Consider the following 17,176-nt stretch of genomic DNA (forward strand, 5'->3'; position numbering starts at 1 on the left):
CAGTTGGGATCTTAAATGAAAAATTTATTCCAGCTTGAAACTATAAAGATGGGACAACCTAATAATACCTCTGCTTCGGGTTGCCAGATAAAACACAGGGTGCCCAGTTCAATGGGAATTTCAGACAAACGAATACTTTTTTTAGTATATGTATGTCCTAAATTATTTGTTGCTTTAGTATAAGTACATACCCAGTGATTTGGTGTTTCTTTGAAATTCAAATGTAATGGGCTGTTCTGGATTATTTTTGGGGGGGTGCTTTCATTTTACTTTATTTTTTTTCTTAACATCTTTATTGGAGTAGAATTACTTTACAATGGTGTGTTAGTTTCTGCTGTATAACAAAGTGAATCAGCTATATGTATACATATATCCCCATATCGCCTCCTTCTTGCGTCTCCCTCCCACCCTCCCTATCCCACCCCTCTTGGTGGTCACAAAGCACCGAGCTGACCTCCCTGTGCTACGTGGCTGCTTCCCACTAGCTAGCTATTTTACGTTTGGTAGTGTATATATGTCCATGCCACTCTCTCACTACGTCCCAGCTTACCCTTCCCCCTCCCCGTGTCCTCAAGTCCATTCTCTACGTCTGTGTCTTTATTCTTGTCCTGGCCCTAGGTTCTTCAGAACCTTTTTTTTTTTTTTAGATTCCACATATATGTGTTAGCATACGGTATTTGTTTTTCTCTTTGCGACGTACTTCACTCTGTATGACACAGTCTAGGTCCATCCACCTCACTACAAATAACTCAGTTTCATTTCTTTTCATGGCTGAGTAATATTCCATTGTATATATGTGCCACATTTTCTTTATCCATTCATCTGTCGATGGACACTTAGGTTGCTTCCATGTCCTGGCTATCGTAAATAGAGCTTCAGTGAACATTGTGGTAATGAGTCTTTTTGAATTAAGGTTTTCTCAGGGTATATCCCCCGTAGTGGGATTGCTGGGTCGTATGATAGTTCTATTTTTCATTTTTTAAGGAACCTCTATACTGTTCTCCATAGTGGCTATATCAATTTACATTCCCAGCAATAGTGCAAGAGGGTTCCCTTTTCTCCACACCCTCTCCAGCATTTATTGTTTGTAGATTTTTTGATGATGGCCATTCTGACTGGTGTGAGGTGACACCTCATTGTAGTTTTGATTTGCATTTCTCTAATGATTAGTGACGTTGAGCATCCTTTCATGTGTTTGTTGGCAATCTGTATATCTTCTTTATTTGCTAAATCCGACAGCCTTGCTCTGGTGAGATTTCTGCTCTCTATCTACGGAGTTAGAACCTCTCTGAGTCTTAGTTTCCTTCTCTATGAATGAATCTCAAAGTAGTAACTGATTGTTTTGTTATGAATATTAGATGAAAGAACAGAATGGGAAGCACTTCAGACAACGTGGTACCTGGCACATTTTATGTTCTCTCTAAACGTAACCTATGATGATAGCAAAAACTCTTTATTTGGTAAATACAAATAATAATCTTAAATATTAATAATGTATTTCCCTTTTTCCTGTCTCCTCCCACCCTTATCCCCAACCTCTTTTCTTCCTCCCTTTCTCCTGCTGCCTCGTTTTCTCCCCCACCTTTCATTTTTCCCTGCAAATATGGTCTGTACCTACCAGCATTAATATTATTCTGAAAACTGCAGCTTCACTGTCCACTTTCCCCACTGCAGATGGGCAGGATGGGTGAGTGGCCATGAGCTGGCTCAAGGTGATAATTCTATGGTCCTGACCATACTTTTTAAGTTCTCTGTGCCTCAGTTTCCCCTTAAGAAATGACAACAGTGTGACATGTCAGATTAAATGAACTCGTATAAATAGTGTTTGGGTATATTATCATTATTACTAATAACACTTAGAAGTTAGTTTGGGCTCCCCCAGAAATAATGCAGTCAGGGTTAATTTCAATCAGGTCACCTGAGCCAAGCTGGATGCTGGTTCGTCCTGAGGGAGACAGTAGATGGTTTCAGGTCCCAGCTTTGGTTTTCACAGTTCTACTCTGGCCAGAGGAGCTCAGATGTAAGTGAAAACCGGAATGAACGCCTTTGGTGAGATGAGCTTGTGGGTGGTTTCAAGGTCTGAAGCAAATGAGTGTTTTGCTTGTCTCTCTCCGACCGTTTCTAACTGTGCCTTACCATTTGCCAGGGCAGAGGCTCCCATTAGGTCAACTGTGATTCAGCAGTGTTTCTTGAGAACTTAGATGATCCATTTCCCTGATGGCCATTGCCACCACGACCTCCTTACCACAGCCTGTGTGGATTGCCCCCAGAATAAGGTTGGGGCAGGTGGGGACATCTTTTCTGTGCCGTGCTCTGCCCCAGACCACACAGCTCCTGGGAAAACAGCCTAGCTCAGGCACAAACACAGGCTGGGGACCCTTGCCCTGAACCAAGCCAATTTAGGGAAGGTGGGCTGGGTAGCACTTCTAATTGATTAGCAGACTGTGGATTTCACAGTAGATGAGGTCCCATGTGAAGAAAAGATTCAGGCAGGCCGATTCTACTGTATTCTCCTGTACTACCCCCTAAGTAGCCGACCATGTCCTTTTCTTAATGCTTTTATATGTGCCAAGCTCGGTTCCAAAACTTGACAAGCATGAACTCAGTTTATTCTTATGACAACCTGATGTAGCAGGTACTGTTATCACCCCCATCACTGAGGAAACACAGGCACAGAGAGGTTAAGCTGTTGCCCAGGTTCACACAGCGATTGATTGATTTGTCATTGCAAACGACTTAAATGAGACTCCACAAACAGTTGCTGATTGCTACTTTCGACAATGCAGTGCACCAGGTGCCAGGTGCCCAAGGCTGCCTTAGACCCCATTCCTGCCCTCTCTGTGAGCCAGAGGCGTGAACTAAAGAGATGTGTGTAAGATATTACCAGTGTGGAGATTCTCCAGGCTGGGAGAATATGTACATTTCTCAAAGATGAGGAGGTGATGAGTGGAAAGAATTGTGGTCTTTCGGCCTTGCCACTATGCCTGCAGCCAGGGAGAAAGTATTTTATTTCAATATCCTGACAGAAGTATAAATGTTATCATACCTCATGTAGCAGGCCTCCCGGCTTTGGGAACCCACTGAGATTTAGAAGTTGTAACATTCGACTGAAAGTTCAAAGGTCATGCTCTGTTTGACCAACTGGGGCCTGGGCCTAGTGTGACTTGAGTGAGCCTTTTGGGGGAGTGTGCTGTGCTGGGAAATTACCCCAAAGGACCTACCCCTCGCTGGCTGGACCACAGAGGTAACTGGCATTCTGTTGCCAAGAAGCCTTCAGAGAAGGGAAGAGGTTAAGCATGGTAGTGATTTAAAAGGATTCCGTTTGATTCTTTACAGTAAAATGAATTCACCTATCAAACAGCCAGGACTTGATATTCATGGCACATGAGACCAGTGTCTCTGCAGCTCCCCGTCAACAGGAGCAAGACGATGAACACTTAAGAGGGAACCGCACGAAATCCCCATTGCTCGTGCAATTATTTAGGAAGATGGGAGAAAGGTAGCCGGGAAAAAGAACGTTTCCCAAGCGGCGTTTGGAGAAGGCATCTCAGTGCCGGCCCGGGCCCTGTCCAGGCTGACCGGCAGCGTTTAAATGCAGGGGCTGCCATGAACTGACTCACTGCTGGATAATTACGTTAGGGACCAATACGGCCTGTTGAAAATCAATTCTGTTGGACCAGTGTGTTTGTTCGGAAAGCCACTCAGCCAATTCAGGAGTATATTAGGCAACAGGCCCAGTGCGGTGACCTCTTCTGGATTGGGGTTGACACTTGAACGAAGGCGTTTGTCCAGTTAAAGGACAGTAGTAGCAGCAGGCTCTTATCTCCCCTAAATTGGATTACTCAGATCTGCTTGTTCTCTTTAAAGATAGCTACTCTTGGGTTTTTTCCCCTCTCTTTCTATCTGTCTGAGTCGGTTACCTAGTGATTATTGTTTAACTTGCCATCCTTATGTATTCTCGGACAGTTAATGCTTAATGCCACCAGTGTCACTTCCCTTTCCTACGTGAGGAAGGTCATCTGATGCTGACACCTGTATTTTTCAGGTCACTGGTTGGACCTGCAAATGGGTTGGGATCCAGGGGAGCTGTGTGCTTAGGAGTTCGTAGTTGGCAAGCCTGTGATTCACATTCCAGGAAGCAGAACACAAACCCAGGGTGTACGCAAACTTCCCTTCAAACACACCGACTCTCTCCAGAGGAATTCTTCTTGAGACACTTTCCTTGGCTTGAAAAGTCTCAAGCTTGCTCGCCAGCCAACGTCCCTTGAGCGGGAGTGTCACCCGGCCACCAGGACTGAGGACAGCAGCTGCTTCCAGCCCTCTGGAGCATTGCAGCCATTGATGGAAGGGTGAGGATGCAGGAGAAATGATTACTGAAGGGGGTCCCCATGGGAAGCTTGAGAAGTCCCACCTGGGGCCAACTCTCCTGGTTGAGTCTTTGCTACCTGGAACTGCAGTAGCTGCACCACACCTAAAGCTGTGTAGTGTCAAGAAGACATCGAGAAGCCCAGGGAATCCCACGTACTCCTCTTGAAAGAATTCAAGAAAGACTTATTGCCGCAATTATGGTTCTTTTAATGACACGTGGAATTAACTGCTCCACATATCCATTCGCTTTGACAGGTGAGGATTTCACTGTGATAGAAGTAGGGCCACGCACACTGTCAGTGATTTACATTTCTGTACCCCAAACCCTGTCAACCAGTTAGACTGCAAGAGCGAGTGGCACCATTTTCTAATGAAGCTATAATCAGGCTGCTCCCTTACCCAGAGAGAGCAGATATCCTTGTCCCGAATGGAAAAGGTAATCATCGGGGGAAAGGGTTTGAATAAATCAGATGTGATATCAGTGCAGCTTGCTATAGGTCCCTGGTAATTGGAATCTGGGCTGATGGAGACTCGGCAGCCCCTTCTGTTTTGCTTAAAAGAAAGGAGACTTTTCTGTGTCGAAAAAGGCAAACTTGTTTTTTGAGATGAGCAGCTGGGAAGGCAGAAGCCACTGATAGAGATCAGGTCTGAGCTCTCTCGAAGATCCCCTGAAATGTGAGGAGAGGGGAAGGGAAGGGAGAGGAGGTGGGAGAAAGGGAGAGAGAGGCAGCTAGGGAGGGAGGGAGGGAGGGAGGAAGAAAAAGAGAGGAAGGGAGGGGGCGAGGAGAGATGGAGGAAGATAGATAAACTCGCTCTCTGCCCAAGCTTGCTCACATACAAAACCTGATTGATAACATCTGTGCTCCTTATCTCTTGAAATAATTGTGAAAATTAAAAGGGATCCTGTGGGTGAAAGATATGATGCAATCACCTTTTATTAACACGGCTGCTAGTCACGCCTCCTACAGGACAGCACTAACCACTGCACAAGATCTCACAGATCCTGTCTAATGATGGTGATTGTGCGCTTGGCTTGAGGTAATTCTTCTGGCCAGTCAGTCCTCCAGCAAGGCATCGGGATTCCAGTATGACTCCAGGGAGAGGGACGGGGAAGGCTGTGTAAAGAGCATCTGGAGGAATTCCAAGTAAGCGTTGCTGGCAGTGATGACAGTTGAGCCTCCCAAGTCCTTCCCCTGCATCCTTTCCAAATTTTAAGATTTTCAGCACCATTGCTCTGCAGAACAAAGGTGTAGAGGCACCAGGGATCCCCGAGAACTCCCTTAGGGGATCCCTGGGTTGAAAAATATTTTAAATACTCCCTGGGAAGCCGTTCTGCTTTGATCTGTATTACTGATGCCTCCAAAAGGAAGGCCAAGAAATGCAGAATCCTGTAGACCACCAGACAGGATCATGGAACCATCCCCAATCTTGCTCCAGATTCTTTGGAAAGTATATTTTCCCACTGCTTTTTATGAAGCCATTGCTTCTCCACTGAACCAGTTTTATTGCCACAAGAAAATGTCTGATTCCCTACATAAGCACATCAGCTTCACTTCCCGCAAATGAGAATTCCCTGGACCGCTGCTGGCTAACTCTGCAGGGCTGTGCTCCATGCCTGGCTTGGTAAGGGCTGGTCATCATCCACAAGGGCATTTTCGCATCCTTCACTGGGAATGTGGGCCCCACAAGAGCCTCTCAGCGATCACCTAGGATTCAGTGAGAAGAGATATGAGTGCATCGCTTGTGCCAATTTGGCTTGTGTGGCTAATTGCGCTCTGTGCAGAAAATAACACCTGCGAAGATCAGTCCATCCTCTGAACACCAGACTCTCAAAGTCAACGACAAAGCTCTCTGGGTGAAGCCCATCAGTAGAAATGCCCGTGGAAACATCAAACGTGCCTTCAAGTGGAAAGTGACTGATAGTGAAACTTTAAAGATCAATGAGAAGGCTAAATTGAACCGAATTCTTTCAGGGTCTGAAGAGGATAGAGGCTGGGGTTGGGGGCTGGGGCCGCGGGGGAGGGGGGGATGACACACCCTGAGGGTGAAGGACCCTTCCAGAAAGGTGACTGACAGTGCTTCGCAGGAAGACTTCCTGAGCTGCTCCCGGTCACATGGAAGAATGGGACAGAACCGAGCTTCTCCTGAGGACCAATTTTCTAACCAACTTCAAGTAAATTTGGAGTAGCTGCGTGCTTGGGATGTAATTACGTGGGGTCTGCCCACGTAAGGTCTGCAGAAAATCAACCTTGGCTTTGGCAGGTTGGGGGCAGTTTCCTTGTGAGCAGGCTGCCTGCCCAAGTTCAAGGAGATTAGTAAACAGCGATGGAGAGGCCTTGTTTATAGGGAGAATGAAGCCGGCCACGCTGATCCTTTGAACGGTATTTGTGAAGCTGCTGTTTTCTCCACCTCTTAACCAGGGCACTGCCCAAGGAACAGGCTGGACATTCTTCCAGCTCTTTAAGAAAATATTTAAATATCAAAAGTTTTCACTCTTTTCTGAGTGTGCAAAATATCAGCTTAAAACCCAATGGAAGCCAGAGTTCGTGCTTAGCATACAAGGGCTTAGGAGTTTTGTAGTGTTGGGGACTCTAATCTACAGAGTCTAATTTAATTCTCTTCGAGCTATCTGCACCACAGAGTCCTGCTGGTAAATAAACCATATGGTTGCAGTGGAGGCAGCCACAGCTGCCCGGCTCCACCTTTCACCCTTAGTAAATATTTCTGCAAAACAGATGAAATGAACTACTGTAACAGGTAAACAGAGAGTGTAGCGCTCAGAGCAAACGTTTTACCACAGCAGCCATCCTTAAACACAGACGATAGCTCCGAGTTGAGCCTGCCGATAACTTTCCCTCTGTTGAGCCCCGGTGTACCTGGATGCTGGTACCTACCTCTGAGAAGAGTGAGGACGGCACAGAAACATCCACTGGCCAGGGAGGTTACGTGTGAGGAACAGGCTGAATCGTCAGTGCTCCCACATGGGGCAGATGCCGGTGTACTGATGTGCACTGAGCTATTCTACAGTGAGGCTGAGGATGCTATCGTGGGTTGCAGGGATACCCAACCCTGGGCATCGAGGTCCAGAGAAAGGAAGTGAGTGAAGTCAAGGAAAGGAGGTGATTCGCTTGGAGATGAGTTTGCTCCAGGTGAAAGGAATGATTGCAGTTGTGAGACTTGCCACGTCAGGAAGTAGAATCGGATGCAAGAAGCTTGTTTGTGATGCCGTGAATTGGGTGCTTAACTGGTAAACTTGGACTCTGCAGTCATTTTAAAGAGCAAACATTTATCTGAGTGGGTCTGTCTACATGAGTCTGGTGTCACAGAGACGCGGATTTGAAACTGTTTTCGCTGTGACTTTGTGCTGGTTATTTCACCCCTTTGAGCTTCTGGTTTTCTCCCCTGTAAAATGGGAGGGATCACACCTCCTTACAGTTTATGAGCACAAGAGTTAATTGCTATCATCATCATCAATCATAAACAAAATTATTATCATTATTTTATTTATTATTATTGTTATGGCAATAGTAAATGTTTAACTTTGTGGTATGGGGAGGAAAAGAGGCTCCTATCTCCACCTTGGGCCCTTTAAGCCGTGGGTCTCTTTGGCTAGGGCTGTGGTCCCTGCTTCTAGCATCTGGAGGTCATGATAACCCAGGGTGCCCCGTTCCATGGCTTTGGCACTTGCCATAGCTGTCCCAGCCAATCAGTGGCTCCTCTCTGCCTCAGATCTCAAGGGTTGGCTGAGTAAGCGGAAGCTGCCTGGCCTCTTCTGTGCTCCCCCAGACACTGGGTGCCTGAGCAGACAGTGGGGGCAGGGCAGGGCAGGGCATGGCAGGAGAATCCAGAGGGTCATAGGTGTGTGAAGTTTTCAAAGGTGTCAGTGGCCTGTGAGGGGCAAATGTTCACCTGAAGGCTGGGAAAGGTCAAAGGCAGCCGGAAGGTGAATCAATCAGATCAGCACACCCACTCTGTGCTGCAGTGTCCCTGAGCCTTCAGGGAAAGAACATAAGGAGAGGATTTAAGACAGCGGTGCTGCACTTTCATCCTGGCCTGGGAGACATCTCCAAGAAATAAAACAGAGCACAGAAATGGCTCAGTAGAGAATCCTCGTGTTTGCTGCTGTTGTTGCTTTCATTTATTTATTGGCTGTGTTGGGTCTTCGTTGCTGTGTGTGGGCTTTTCTCTAGTTGTGGCGAGCGGGGGCCACTCTTGGTTGTGGTGTGTGGCCTTCTCATTGCGACAGCTTCTCTTGTTGCAGAGCACGGTCCTCAGTAGTTGTGGCTCGCGGGCTAGAGCGCAGGCTCAATAGTTGTGGCGCATGGGCTTAGTTGCTCCGTGGCATGTGGGATCTTCTGGGACCAGGGATAGAACCCATGTCCCCTCCATTGGCAGGCGGATTCTTAAACACTGCACCACCAGGGAAGTTCCAAGAATCCTGGTTTCTTTATGGCTCAGTTTCACAGCTTAGAGCCAAGATGTTCCAAATCCCATTCACAGCTGAGATGGCAGCACATCTGTGTCCTGAAGGGCGGCAGGGCCCCAAGCTGGAGCCGCTGAAGGATGTGGCAGCTTCAGAGCAGCTTTGGGGACTTCTCACTCACAGATTACCATCATATTTGAAAATAGCTGGGTCTAATTGGATAATTTTGTGTGTGTGTGTGTGCTACGCGGGCCTTTCACTGTTGCGACCTCTCCCGTTGCGGAGCACAGCCTCTGGACGTGCAGGCTCAGTGGCCATGGCTCATGGGCCCAGCCACTCCGCAGCATGTGGGATCTTCCTGGACTGGGGCATGAACCCGTGTCCCCTGCATCAGCAGGTGGACTCTCAACCACTGCGCCACCAGGGAAGCCCTGGATAATATTTTTAAAAAATAAAAGGATTTAAATCCAGAGCTATTAAAAAAAAAGCTGTTAACTGGGAACAGGATTTTTTTCCCAAACAGATCACATTCATACCCTCTAAGCTAAGAGTGGGGCTGGTAGTTCCATGGACAAGACAGGGAATACATAGCAAGTTGGTCCAGGTTGGAAAACAAAGATCCAAGGGACCAAGGGTATCTCCATAGCTCCCTGGTTCCCATGGAAATATTTAAATTGAGATGTGGCATGCATATATATATATATATATATATATATATATATATATAATTTCTCTCAATCATTTGAGAATAAGTAGCTGACATTGTACCCCTTCACCCCCAAATACCTCAGTGTCTATTTCCAAAAAAAATGAGGCCATCGTTTTACATAATCATAGTACAATTATCTAAACCGAGAAATTGAACATTTATACAGTATCATCAACTAATCCACAATCCAAATTCAAATTCTGTCCGTTCTTCCAACAATGTGCTTTACCCAGGAACACACAGTGCCTTTAGTCGTCACATCTCTTTAGTTTGTTTTGAACTAGAGCAGTTCCTCAGTCATTCTTTATCTTTACGTGTTCTTTTTCTTTCTTTAACCTTAACATTTTTGAAGAGTACAGGCCATTTATTTTGTAGAAGCTTACTCGATTTGCGTTTGTCTGATGTTTCCTCGTGATTAGATCTCAGTGATGAATTTTTGGCAGAAACACCCCAGAAGTAACGTTGTGTCTTCCTCTCTGCATCTAGCCAGAGGGATACAGTGCCGGGTTGGTGCCATTACTGGTGATGTGTTCTTCGATTACGTGGCCAGGGTGGTGTGTGTCAGGTTTCTCCACTCTAGGGTTGCTCTTTTACCCTTTGTGATTAATAAGAAATTTACAGGAAGGTACTTTGAGATTTGTAAATATCCAATCCTCATCACACCTTCACCCACTAGTTCTAGCGTCCGTTGGTGATTCTTGCCTGGATCATGTGTTACTGTGATATTTGCCAAATGGTGATTTTTCTAATGCCACCATTTATCTATATTTCTTAGTCCAATCCTATACTGTGATGGAGAGCCTTCCCTACCCCACATTATCTACTTATTTATTTACTCATTTATATCAGTATGAATTCATGGGTTGTTCTGCATTACTCAGTGGGTTGTGATTCATTACCATCACTACTTATTTTCACATTCATGTTGTCCCAGAGGTGGACAGTGAGAGAGTCCTCTCTGCCCTTTGAGATGTCTTCATTTTTTGAGCACTTTCTGGAACAAGATACTCAGGCTCATTTTGTACCTTACCTGCTCTAGAATCAGCCGTCTCTCAAAGGGGTCCTGAATCCTGTTAGTGGAGAACAGAATTTAAAACCAAGATCTGGGCATCAGGGCTATTAGGATGTCATTATTTCTCGGTCCTCTCAGTGGACAGAGCTAGGATCTATGTCTATTTTTGAAATATACTGATACTTTCAGTTCGAGTCCTGCATCATTTTAGGCTTCCTCTTTTGTATTTTTGGATAAAGAAAAACCTACTTCTCCAATAGTGAGACATCTAGCTCCCATTTTTCTCAACGTATTTAATCTTTGCTCATTCCTAGTATACATAGAAAGTAGTTTTCGAAGTGTTCATGCATACCATTGTGCAAAGCAAAACTACTAACTAGAGTTCAATATTTCTCAACACTTCTTTTTGTCTTTAGACTGAGGGTACGTAGAAAAACACTGTCTTCAAAAGTTACTTGGAATAATTGTCCCTTCAGCCTTCATTCATTGTGGTTATGCTATTCATTGGAAACACAGTTTGATTCTGTTCGGGGCTTTCTCCCCATCCACGTAGATGTTTTTGAGTATATAAAAAAATGAATATGATTATAAAAGTCAAAACTAAATAAGGAAGCGTATTCAGAGCAGAGTCACTGCCCCTCCTAACCCTTTCTCCCTGTGCCCACCCACCCCTTGCAGGGACCCGATCTCCATTTCTGATTTTCTTCCCAATGTCTCTTTTTGCTAAAATAAGTAAATATATGTACAGTTTAGTTCCTCTTCTTTCCCATAGAAAAAAGAGCCTACTGTAAGTGATCTTTCCCACTATGCTTTTCCCCCTTATCAATGCATTCTGGAAATCACTCCCTATCAGCTTGTAGAGTTCTTCCTTACTTGTTTTTTACTGAATAATACTGCACTGTGTGACTGTATCACAGAATCTCCAACCAGTCATCTATTTGTGGGCATTTAGATTGTTTCCAGTATCTTGCAATTACAAACAATGCTTCAAGATGTAAGTTTGTATGTGTGTGTTTTCATAGAGTTGGACAGGTATCGTCAGGGTAAATTCCTAGAAGTGAGACTCCTGGGTCACTAGGTATACAGATATATAGTCGTGTTAGATATTGCAAATCTCGCTCCTTAACTGCTGTGCCAATTTGTATTCCCTCTAACAAGTCATGAGGATGCCTGTTGTCCCACAGCTCACCAGCAGTATGTTTCAAGCTTTCTAAGATTTACCAGTCTGATAGGTGGCAAACTTTTCAACATCATTTTCAAAAGCAACTTTATTGAGAGATTATTCACATACCATACAGTTTACCCACTTAGAGTGTACAATTCAATGGATTTTAGTATATTCACAGATACCTGCAACCATCACCACAATTTGAGAAACCCAGTACCCTTCAGCTATCACCATCCTAGCTTGCTCTTCCCCCAACCCTAAGTAACAATTAATCTACTTCCTGTCCATAGAATTGCCTGTTTTGGACATTTCGTGTAAGTGGTGTCATACAGTATGTGGCCTTTGTGACTGGCTTCTTTCGTTTAGCATGTTTTCAAGATCCATCTATGTCATGGCATTTATCAGTATTTCATTTCTTTTTGTGACCAAATAATATTCCATTATATTGTCAAATAATATTCCATTTTGTTTATCCATTCATTCGCTGGTAGAGCTTGGGTTGTTTCCCCCAGTTGACCATTAAGAATAAACCTGGGCTTCCCTGGTGACACAGTGGTAGAGAGTCCACCTGCCGATGCAGGGGACGCGGGTTCGTGCCCTGGTCTGGGAAGATCCCACATGCCGCGGAGCGGCTGGGCCCGTGAGCCATGGCCGCTGAGCCTGTGCGTCCGGAGCCTGTGCTCCACAACGGGAGAGGCCACAACAGTGAGAGGCCCGCGTACCACCAAAAAAAAAAAAAAAAAAGAATAAACATGCTACAAACATTCGTGCGTTGTGTGAGCATATGTTTTTATTTCTCTTGGGTATATGTATGTAGGAATGGAATTGCTTAGGTCACGTGGCATCTCTATGTTTACTTGTTTGAGGAACTGCCAGACTTTTTCAATGTAGTTTTTTTTTTAATTATTAATTTATTTATTTATTTATTTTTGGCTGTGTTGGGTCTTCGTTTCTGTGCGAGGGCTTTCTCTAGTTGCGGCAAGCGCAGGGGCCCCTCTTCATCGTGGTGCGCAGGCCTCTCACTATCGCGGCCTCTCTTGTTGCGGAGCACAGGCTCCAGACGCACAGGGTCAGTAGTTGTGACGCACAGGCCTAGTTGCTCCGCAGCATGTGGGATCTTCCCAGACCAGGGCTCGAACCCGTGTCCCCTGCATTGACAGGCAGATTCTTAACCACTGCGCCACCAGGGAAGCCCTCAGTGTAGTTTTAATTTGCATTTCACTTATGTGTGAAGTCGAACATTTTTTCTTATTGTTAAAGGCTATTTGTATTCATTTGTTTCAAACTCTCTATTCATGTCCTTTGCCCATTTTCCTATTGGGTTTTATATCTTTTGCCTCTCAATTTTTAAGATGGCTTTGTATATGGGAAAAAAATTAGCCTTTTACCTGTGATACATATTGCAAACGTTTTCCCCCATTTTTCATTGTCTTTTTGACTTTGCTTATTGCATTTTTCCATGCAGACTTTTACAAATATTTTTATGTCATCAAATTTATCAATCACTTGTCTTACTATCTCTGGATATTGATTCGGGTTAGAAATCCTTTCTCGGTACCCAGGAATTCACCCATGTTTTCTTTCAGTACTTGTAAGATTCATTTTTTCTTACAGCTCTCTGATCCATTTCAGAATATATTCTTGTGCGTGGTTGCAGGTATAGGTCTAACTTCACTAAGTTTAACTGGCTGCCCACGTGTCCTAGCACCACTTATTAAAAAGATCATTTGCGCCCAAGTGATTTTTGATGCCACCTTTATATTCAGGTTATACTAAATTTTCACATATGCTTGGGTCTCTTTCCAGACTTTCTGCTTTATTCCAGTGGTCTGTCTGTTTATTCAGGTGCCAACACCATGCTGTTTAATTTATTATGAAGAAGTTTGATAACCTCCTCTGGGCACCTGTTCTTTTGCTAAGGCCCTTGCCCTCCAGAAGTCCTGTCTTATATCTACGCTTCAGTCTTCCCGACTGTAACTTAAGCCCGTTTCCTCTGTGAGTTCCTGTGAACGCAGGGCTCTCTCTGTACACCTCCCTCTGAGCTGTCAGGTGCTATGAGCTCCCTCCTTTCATGCAAATGTGGCTGCTGCTTTCCAGCCCAGAGGTGACTCTCACTGACAGCCCTGCCTGCCGACTTCACACGTAATTTGCTGAGTTTGTCAAGCACTGCAGAATCATGTAAATGCCATTATCGTTTTGTCATCATCATCATCAGTGGAAGTATCAGCTGCTTCCCTTCTTTCACCTATTGTTTAGAGAAAATGGGGAGCTGCTGATGCTCAGAACAGAAGCTTTATCTGTGGAATATCCAAAGTCATAAGCCCTTGTAGGTCAGCTCATGTCTCAAAGGTGTTAGACAGGCCAGGAGGAAGATCATCATACACCACTTATTCTTTGTCGTTGAGGAGTTAATATATCTCACAAGGGTCCCCCACCCTGACCCCAAACGAATTTTCTCTCCTTGGTGTAATAGCGCAGTGTCTAACTGAAAAATACATTTATGCTTAAGAAGTGGTTGTTTAACAAAAAAAGAGAAATAGTTGTAGACTTCGTAAACCTATTTCTCCACTGTATTAAGGTAGAATACAAGGTTGGGACAATGAAACATTTTAAATCCATTCAATAAATATCTGGTGAACAACTGCTCTGTGAAAAGCACTGCAGTAGAACCTGTGAAAGACTCAAAGAAAAACAAGACAAGATCCTGCCCTCCAAGAGTTTACTCACGACTGGAGGAGACAATGGGAGGAGAGATATGTAGGCCAAACAATGTCATTACAGGGCAACTGAGAACATGCAAAAAAAAAAAAAAAAAGAAAATTTGCAAAGTGCTGTGGGAGTGCAGAAGAGAAACTATCCATTCTGGGGTCTCTTTGGAAGAGACGAGACTTAAATTGGACTCTGAAGAATAAGTTGGATAGCCCAGGAAGAAAATCTGGCATTTAGAATGGCTTGAGCAAAATCACAGAGGAAGAAACATATAACGAATTGGGCCGTATGAAATGACTGTTTGTAGGTCAAACCAGTCATTTATTGGCAAGTGCATGTGATTGACTCCTAATACATCCGATGCTGGGGTACTGTAGACTGGTTGCAGATCTAGTAGAATTAGTAGACTTATCTGGAGGAGTTAAGAGATCCTCTATGGGAAGCCAAGTTTTATGGGATTTTGAGTGTTAAATGAAGAATTTGATCTTTATTCAGTGAGATTCATCTAATTATTTAGTTATAAAATATTTTAAGTTCCTATGACATGCCCAGCCTCCTAGTTGGGGAACCTCTGAGAACACAGTCATGTTTCAGAAGGATAATTCTGGCAGTAGCGTGCATGGCGGGCTGGAGACAGGGGAGACTTGGGTAAGAAGACCACTTAGGGGCTCTAGGAACTAGAGAATAAATGAGGGCCTGGAGCATGGATGTGATAGCAAATAGAAAGGATGGACATGAAAGCCATTCCAGAAATGGAAATGGTACCAGAGATTGTGACTGAATCAAAGTAAAGGCAAGGGAGGAAAGGCTGACCAAAAGTCTCTCTGGTGCAACTCAGGAGTACTGGGAGGTTCCCAGGGACCTCCATCTATTCATTCATTCATTCATTCATTCCACAAGTATTTATTGAGCATCAACTGTGAGCTGAGCAGTGTTCCAAGAGCTGGAGACATAGCAGAGGACAAGACAGGCACATGTGTCTAATGCAAAGAGATAGGCAATGAATAGATAAATCAATTAATTTACGATGTAATGGAAGAGAGTGATAAGCACTATAAGGAAACATTATTTAAGGTAAAAGAACTGGGAAGGGTAAGAAAATGTATTTTCCAAAAGGATAATCAGGGAAGGACTGGTAGAGAAGATAACATTAGAGCAGAGATCTGAATGATGTCATGGGGTGGGGGAGACCCTGGGCAGACCTGGGGGAAGGGAGTCCCAGGGAGAAAGAACAGCAAGTATACAGGTATTGAGGCAGGTACAAGCCTGGAACGTTTGAGGGTCTGCTCTAAGGCCAGGACCTCTGGAGTGAATAGAGAATTGGGGAAACCAGTAGAATGTGTAATAGAGGGATACGGGAAGAGCGTGTCTTGGCAAGAAGTTTGATATTTTGAGCGTGCTGGGTTTTGAATTTGGAGAGGTGACCTTCTAAAGTTTATCTGGCTCCTATGTGGAAAATTGACTGTAAGAGGACAAGAAAGGAAGAGAACTGATGTGGTGGTGGTTGTGAGAAGTGGTCAGATTCCAGAAAAACTTTGACATTAGAGCCAACAGAAGGTGCCAAGGAATTAGACACAGGGTGTCACGGAAAGGGGGAAGAAAGGCTGACTGCCATTTCTAAGTCCAAGGAAGGAGCAGAATTTGCACTGAGAATCAAGGTTTCTGATTTAGGTTTGGTAAGTTTTATATGCCCAGAAGACATCAGAGTAGAGAGACTGAGCAGGCAGTGGGGTATAGGAGCCTGGAGCACAAAGGAGAAGCTGAGGCTGGAGGTCTAAATTTGGGAGTCACCAGTATACAGACACATTTAAACCCCTGACCCTAATGAGACACTTAGGGAGTAGGGTACAGAGAAAAGGAGATGCTTGATGACTGGGTTCTGTGGTGGTCAGTTTTTACAGGTAACAAAGAGAAGAAAGAACCAGAAAAGGAAACTTGGAGGGGAAGGAGGGACCAGTAAGAGGAGAAACAGAAGACTGTGGTTACCAGGAAGCCATGGGAAAGAAACGTTTCCCAGAAGAGGAGATGACCAGCTATGTCAGTGCTGCTAAGAGGTCACATAAGACGAGGACAGAGAACTGATGAGAAAATTAGCAAGATGGAAATGTTGGTGGCCTTGCCAGATGGTTTCTGTGGTGTGGTGGGGAAGAAAAAACTTGAGGAGAGAATGGACAATAAGACATGGAAACAGAAAATAGAGACCACTCTCTAGATATTTGCAGTAGAGAGGAACTGGAAAACAGAATGATATTTGTTGGGGGAGAGTGGATGTGGAGTCTAAGAAGGGCTGCTGTTAAAGAAGGGACACCTTATAGAATGTTTGTCTGCTGAAAATAATGATCCAAATAATATAGTGATTAGTAAGTAGGGGAGGGGGGTGGGATGGAGCGTACAAGTGGGGACATTGGGTTGAATAGGAGCTCGTACCTTTTGTCCATTTAATGGGGGACCCAGAACAAAAGATGGAAGTGCAAAATTCATAGATTTGGCAATAGAAGAATGAGGAAGTTCTTATGGTTTCTATAGTCTTAGTGAAATTAGAGGCAAGCTGAGAGTTAGGATGGAAGAGGGGTTGCCAGAAGCTCAAAGAGAGAGGAGAGGGTATGAAGCCATCATTTTGGAGGCTGGGTGTGGGAACTGATTAGCAAAGTATAGTGGGATTGCTGGGTAGTGCTGAGGTCTGTGTGACACTCATACATTTTAAGTCAGGTCAGTCAACCTGGCTGTGTTGTCTCCTTCAACACATTCTGCTGTTCTTCTGCAGGTAAGGATTTTTTTTTTTTTTTT

The sequence above is a fragment of the Lagenorhynchus albirostris genome, chromosome 19 (assembly GCF_949774975.1).
Source record: "Lagenorhynchus albirostris chromosome 19, mLagAlb1.1, whole genome shotgun sequence".
NCBI classification, from domain to species: Eukaryota; Metazoa; Chordata; class Mammalia; order Artiodactyla; family Delphinidae; genus Lagenorhynchus; species Lagenorhynchus albirostris.